We start from the raw sequence: 7,790 nt of genomic DNA, 5'->3' as shown, positions 1-7,790 counted from the left end.
CCCCCTCCCTCCTTTGTACTGCTTCCCTCCCCACCAGGCCATTTGTTCCCCTTCTATTCCCCTATAGGGCTCAAATCTATTCTCTGCCCCCAATGGATTGGATTGTTTTTCCCTTTTTGAGTCAATTTCAAAGCATGTAAAAGTTGAGTATTTCCTGTCCTTGACCTCTTTACCCTTCCAGGGTATTGATGTTCTCCCCCCTCCCACCATGAGCTTCTTTGTGACATATAAATTTACCCCCATTTGTTTCTTTTCCCATTTCTTTTAATATTAACCTATTTTTAAGCTCTAGTTATATATATATATATGTATATATATGCATACTCATGTGTATGTATTTATGCATGCATATATCTATATACCTATTTATGTCTTGTCCTTTCATCCTATACAGTTCGTCACTGCTCCCTCTAAGTGTACTTCTTTTTGCTGCCCAGGTAATAACAACAGTTTTTAAGAGTTACCAATGACCTCTTTTCTTATAGGCATACAAATCATTTTAACTTATTGAGTCTCTTAAAATTTTGTTTTGTTTTGTTTTTCTTTTTCCCCCTCTTTTTTAATTACCTTTTGATGATTCTCTTGAGTGCTGTGCTTGTACATCAAATTTTCTGTTCAGGTCTGGTCTTTTCTTTATGAATTCTTGAAATTCTTCTATTTTGTTGAATGACCATACTTTCCCCTGTAAGAATATAGTCAGTTTTGCTGAGTAGTTGATTCTTGGTTGTAGACCTAGTTCCCTTGCTTTCTGGAATATCATATTCCATGCCTTTATTTTTTTCAGTGTGGATGCAGCCAGATCCTGAGTTATCCTCACTGTGGTTCCTTGGTATCTGAATGACTTCTTCTTGGCAGCTTGTAACATCTTTTCTTTGGTCTGATGGTTCTTGAATTTGGCTATAACATTCCTGGGTGTTGTCAGTTGGGAATTAAGTACAGGAGGTGATCTGTGGATTCTATCAATCTCCACTTTTCCCTCTTGTTCTAGGATATCGGGGCAGTTTTCTTTAATAATTTCCTGTAATATGATGATGTCCAGGCTTTTTCTTTTGTCATGGTCTTCTGGTAGTCCAATGATTCTTAAATTGTCTCTCCTTGAATGATTTTCTAAATCCTCTGTTTTGTGAATGAGATGCTTCATATTTTCCTCAATTTTTTCATTCTTTTGGTTTTTTTTATAGTGTCCTGCTGCCTTGTGAGGTCACTTGATTCTAGTTGTTGTATTCTGGTTCTTAAAGACTGGATTTCATCCTTGGCTTTTTGGTCGTCCTTTTCCATTTGGTCTGATTTTCTTTGGAGGTCATCTTTCATCCTCTTTATCTCGTCTTTCATCTCCTTTTTCTCATCTTTCATCTTCTTCACCTCATCTTTCATCTACTTTGCCTCATCTTTCATCTCCTTTGCCTCATTTCCCAGCTGGTTGATTTTGGCTTTCAAGACACTATTTTCTTGTTTTAGTTCAAGTGCCTCTGTTTCCAGATGATTTACCTTAGTTTTTAAGTTCTTTTCCCAATTGTCTTCAGCCTCTTTTAATTGTGTTTTGAATTGCATTTTGAATTCTCCCAAAGCCTGTATCCAATTCGCTGGGATTTCTGATTTTTCCTTTGCTGATCTCTCCCCCTCTCTTTCATTTGCTCTTTGCTCATTACCTGTGCAGAAGCTGTCTATTGTAATTTATTTCTTCTTTTTCTGTTGTTTGCTTGAGTTTACCCCTTCTTTGCTCCCCTTATTTGTCTGTGCTCTTGCTCCTCTCATTTTTTTTTATTTTGGGGCTGTCAGTCTCCCCTCTTGGAGCTTTGTCAGATCTCTTGGTACAGTCTCTAGGGGAGGAATGTTAGCTTCCCTGTCTTCTGGAGGCTTTTGATCAGATTAAGTTCAACTGGGTTGGTTGGACTGTATGTGCTCTGAGGCCAAAGACTCCTGGAAGGCTGGGCCGCCCAGGCTCTCTCTAGTTCTCTCCAGCTGCTTCTCTGCTGTCCACAAGGTTCCCCAGTGCCTTTGCCTGCCCTGAGGTTCCTGTCCTTGCCGGAGGCCCTGCACTCTAGGGGGAGAGGGGTCCTGGCCTCCCTGAGCTCTGAGGAGTCCTGATGGGATTTTGTTCAACTGGATTGGTCTGGATGTGTCCCAAGGCAAAAACCTCCTGGTGAGACTGGAGCCAGATGGAAGGACCCAGCCACCGGTCTCTCCCTGGCTTCCTCCCCACTGTCCACGCTGGAAGGTCGGAGCCCAGCACCCTGCTACTCACAAGGTAGATCCTCCAAACCAGCACCTTTGCCTTCCCAGAGGATCCCGCTGCCACTGGTGGCTCAGCCCTCTGGGTTGGGGGGAGGGGTCCTGGGACCTTCCCTCTGCCTTCCCCTTAGACCCGAGTGTTCTTGAATTCTGGCTTTTGGGGGGCGTACCTTTTGATTTGAGTCCAGAAGGAGGGTTCCCTGCCTCTGTCCTGTTGCTATGTTTGAATTTCAGTCCCCTAGGAGCATTCAGTTTGTGATTGGTAAGGAAGGGTTTTCAGAGAAGGATTTTCAGAGGTCTGACCGTTTGCTGCTTCTAAGCCACCATCTTGACTCTGCCCCCCTCACAGCTTCTTTGAGCCTCTGTTACCCTCCTGCCCCACCTGAATTTTCTTTATTTAAAAAAAAACCCAACATATTTTTTTACTTCTAAATTTCCTTTAAATGTTGGTTTGAGGACATATTTCATTCTGCATGTCCTCAGTAGGCTTTGTAAAGTTTGATCCAGCATGCTAATTGCTAGTTATGCCTCTGCTTGGAAAGATCAGAAATCAGAGGCTTGTTAGAATTACTTTCACTGAGCAGCAATTCTGAGCAGTTCTCTCAGAGAGAACAGTCTACTAACCTCAAAGGAGGATCCTAAAGATCAAAGATACACTAGTTCTAGACTTATTTAAATCCCACAAAGAGGAGTATTTGTTATTTTTGTTAATATACATTAGACCCTTTTAAGCAAAAGGTTCTATGTGAATGTGATTTATTGATAATCATTTTTAACCCAAAAGATTTAAAGCATTTTAGGAACACTGGATACTACATTGTTGATTCCATTAAATTAAACAATCATTTATTTATAGGCTATTATTTTAACACTAGTATTTGACTATGAATCATGGAAAATGGAGGTCTCCAAAAAAAAGAAAAATTTCAGTAAAGTAGCTCTAAGTAGGTTGCAGGATTCATCTTTTTTGTTTGTTTGTTTTTATTAATTGCAATGAGCTTGATTCATTCATTCATTTTAAACCATCACTTTCTTAGTTCTAAGACAGAAGAGAGGACAATCAGGATTAAGTGACTTGCCTAGGGTCACATAGCTAGGATTGGAATGAACTTTATTATTTCTGTTAAAATTAAGTACAGGAGGGGGTAGATGGGTAGCTCAGTAGATTGAGAACCAGGCCTAGAGACTGGAGGTCCTAGGTTCAAATCTGGCCTCAGACACTTCCTAGCTGTGTGACCCTGGGCAAGTCACTTAACCCCCACTGCCTAGCCCTTACCACTCTTCTGCCTTGGAGCCAATATACAGTATTGACTCCAAGATGGAAGGTAAGGGTTTTAAAAAAAAATTAAATTAAGGTATCCCTTCCCCATCATGGTACCTCCACAATCTGGAAAACCCAAGTAAAATTTTTTGGCTTTTAATTTTTTTTGCAAATTTTAAATTTTTACTTATTTTAGTTTTTAAAAGGAAATTGTGTATATTCATGATATTAAAACGTAAGATATGTTGATACGATATAATACTATACCTATTTTTAATGCATTTCTGAGTCTCTAAATTTTTTTCTGTATCATTTATAGCTTCTGCAAAACTCCCCTAAAATTTCCATTTAATTCTTATGCTGACCCATGATATATTGAAACCTTGATGGAGAAGGTTGAGATGTGGAAGGGACACCTATACTTTATTTTGGGCAGATTGTAATGTCTCCATGTCTTCTCATCCTATGTGGCACTTGTTCATATTTTATCATGAACTATTCACTGAAGAGCAGGAGGCCCTCCCTCTCATTCTTTTTTGTATTTGGAGAATCCCAGTGTACCATTTGAGTTTTTCCCCTGTTGTCTCTCATTTTCACCGTGACCTGCCTCCTTCTTTCTTATTATAAATATTCTCTCTGATGTTGTTCACTGATGTGCATCTCATCTTTTATAAATAGCGGCATCAGTGAAACCTGGTGAAGGGAATAAAATACAGAGTCAAGGTCAGGCATGACCAGAAAAAGGGGTAGATCCATTATTTATTGAAATTGAAGGATAGTAAATTAGAAAGCTATTAAATGCCTTCTATGGGTCAGGCACTGACTTGGTTACAGGGCATACACATACAAAAGTGAGATGGTCCCTGCCCTTAATGAGTTTACATTCCACTCAGAGGGGATACACCATGTTCATCGTTTTGTTTTTGTTTTTTAAACCCTTACCTTCCATCTTGGAGTTAATACTGTGTGTTGGCTCCAAGGCAGAAGAGTGGTAAGGGCTAGGCAATGGAGGTCAAGTGACTTGCCCAGGGTCACACATCTGGGAAGTGTCTGAGGCCAAATTTGAACCTAGGACCTCCCATCTCTAGGGCTAGCTCTCAATCCACTAAGCTACCCAGCTGCCCCCTCATAGTTTTGTAAGTGTGGAATGCACTGGAAATAAATACAAAGTGATTTTGGTAGGAGTAAGCGGGCTGAGGATGGGGGATTAGTCAGGACAGCTCTTGAACTGAGTCTTGAAGGAAGCTAGCGATTCCAAGGCACTAAGGAACATTCTAGCCATGGGGGAGATGGACTGTTATATATGAGAGAACAGACAGACTGCCCAAATACATGCAGGTATCCAAGCACAATTAAAGACTAGAAGGAAAGTCTATGGAGTACTGGTTTGATCCATTATATTATACTTTAAAAATTGGTATTATTCATGTCTTTTGTTTTTTCTATCACCAAATTTCCCTCCAGAATTATTTCTCCTCTTCCTCTCCCTCCCAGAGAGCCTGCCCATATAATAAATCACCTTTCTAAAGACAAAAGAAAAGAAAAAGATGAAAGATCAGCAAAACTGATCGATAAATTTTAAAAGTCTGAAAATATATGCAATGTAACACATTTGTGGATTTCTCTCCTCTGCAAAAGACCAGTTTCTCACATTTCTTCTTTGGAGCCCAGTTTGGTCTTTCTTGTTTTGTAACAGTCACTTCTGATTTTTGTGTGTGGCATGCATTTGTTTACATTCTTGGGTAGTCATTTCTTGGCCCTGCTTACTTCCCTTTGCATTAGTTCATGTAGCTATTCCCATTCTTCTCTGTGTTCATCATATTCATCATTTCTTAGAGCACAGTATTATTCCATTATCTTCACATACAATTTGTTTCACTATTCCCCAATTGACGGACATCTACTTTGTTTCCAGTTTTTTGCTATCACAAAAAGTGCTGCTATAAATATTTTGGTGTATGTTGGCACTTTCTTCTTGTTAATGGCTTCCTTGGGGTAGAAACCTAGTTGATTGGGGAATCTTTGGGTCAAGGGGTATGGACTACATTAAGTTTTTACTAAATACTTTCTGTTTGGTACAATGGAATGAACACTGGCTCTAGAATCAGAAGCTGAATTTGAGTCCTATATCTCACACTTACTTAGGGACTTTGGGTAAGTAGGTCTTGGTTTCCTCTTCTATGAAATGAGGTAGTTGGACTGAAGTCCATTCTGGCTCCATCCTCCATCCAGAACATGATCCAGAACAGCTAGGTGGCTCAGTGGAAAGAGTCAGGCCTGGAGACAGGAGATCCTGGGTTCAAATTTTTCCTCAATCACTTGTTAGATATGTGACCCTGGGCAGAATGCTTTTCATATAGCTTTCCCCTCTCAGGTTCCCCCCAGTAGAATAAAAACAGTTAGAATTTTTTCAGTCCCTCTTTATGGATATAGTTCTTTGCATGTTGTCTTCCTCTTTAGAATGTGAACCTGGGTAGTCCAGTAGATAGAGAGCCAGGCCTGGAGTTGTGAAGATCAAAAGTGGCTTCAAATATTTCCTGGCTATGTGACTCTGGGCAAGTCACTTAACCCCAAATGCCTAGCCCATGATGCTTTTCTATCTTAGAATTGACCTCAAGGCAGAAGGTAAGGGTTTTAAAAAGAGTGTGAATCTGGGACTGGTTTTTTGGTTTTATTTTTTGCCTTTCTTTGCATCTCCAGGATTCAGCACAGAGCTTGGCACACTGTAAGCACTTCTTTGCTTGTTGACTGACTGAACTTGACAATCTCTGAGGTCCTTCCCTTTCGAATACTCCGATTCTGTGTCCTCATTTAGTATCTAAAGGGCCCAGTGATAGCAGGACAGTTATAATCAGCCCCAATTAACCTAGGAGGAAACTGAGTCTCAGAGTAATGAAGTGACTCCATTAATGCCATGCAGCTTGTTACTTATGGAGCTAGAATGGGTCTCTCTTCCTCTCACTCCCCCTTCTTGAATCTTAATCTTATGCTCATCTTTCTGGAAGTCTACACGTTTCAGGGGACATGGTGTGCCCTGTATGTGTAAAGTAGTAAATAGTGTTATAATAAGGTTCCATTGTTTGTTCATTTTTGTGGAGGCAGAGCACAAGCTGGGTCTTCTTTCTAGCCACCCACCAGAGACTGGGGACAAAACCACCAGACCAGAGCTGCTTCTTTGGGACCACATTTCACAGAGGCACAAACTGTTAAATGAACATTCCATCTGCAACCTTGGAGCTGGCTAGGTCTATACACTCCTATATCAGAATTGTCCTTACTTCGCCCTCCCTTTTCCCTCTTGCCTGTCTCCAGCCTACCTCCCTGCCTCCCACTTTCCCAATTACAAGTCATCCACTGTTATCTGTCCCTGCTGCTATCTTTTCCCAGAGTGCCATATCTATCCATTCCTACACTCCCCCTACCTTCAGCCAGTTCCTCTGGATCACTTTCTGTGTTGACCTTGGGAACCCTGCTCTATTGTGAACAAATCCCCACACTTCCTCCACTGCTCCTTTAACCATCTCACCTAAAATGACCCTGTCTTTTTGCTAACCACAGGGGGAGAAGGAAGATGGGGCATTTGACTTGATCCCCACTGCTGTGTCCTAACCATTGTTCTGTCACTTTCTTTCTAAAATGTCTCCTCTATTAATAAACTATCAATAAGCACATGAAAAAGTGTTCTAAATCTCTTATAATCAGAGAGATTTAAATCAAAACAACTCTGAGGTACCACCTCACACCTAGCAGATTGGCTAACATGACAGCAAAGGAAAGTAATGAATGCTGGAGGAGATGTGGCAAAGTAGGGACATTAATACATTGCTGGTGGAGTTGTGAATTGATCCAACCATTCTGGAGGGCAATTTGGAACTATGCCCAAAGGGCGCTAAAAGACTGTCTGCCCTTTGATCCAGCCATAGCACTGCTGGGTTTGTACCCCAAAGAGATAATAAGGAAAGACTTGTACAAGAATATTCATAGCTGCGCTCTTTGTGGTGGCAAAAAAAAAAAAGGAAAATGAGGGGATGCCCTTCAATTGGGGAATAGCTGAACAAATTGTGGTATCTGATGGTTATGGAATACTATTGTGCCCCAAAGGAATAATGAACTGGAGGTATTCCATGGGAACTGGAACAACCTCCAGGAACTGATGCAGAGTGAGAGGAGCAGAACCAGGAGAACCTTATACACAGAGACGGATAAACTGTGGCAGAATGGAATGGAATGTACTTCTCTACTAGCAGCAATGCAATGATCAATGACAATTTGGAGGGACATATGAGAAAGAACACTA

The sequence above is a fragment of the Monodelphis domestica genome, chromosome 1 (genome assembly GCF_027887165.1).
Source record: "Monodelphis domestica isolate mMonDom1 chromosome 1, mMonDom1.pri, whole genome shotgun sequence".
Classification (NCBI taxonomy): domain Eukaryota; kingdom Metazoa; phylum Chordata; class Mammalia; order Didelphimorphia; family Didelphidae; genus Monodelphis; species Monodelphis domestica.
The sequence above is the reverse complement of the archived record's forward strand: the minus strand, read 5'-3'. Positions refer to the sequence as shown.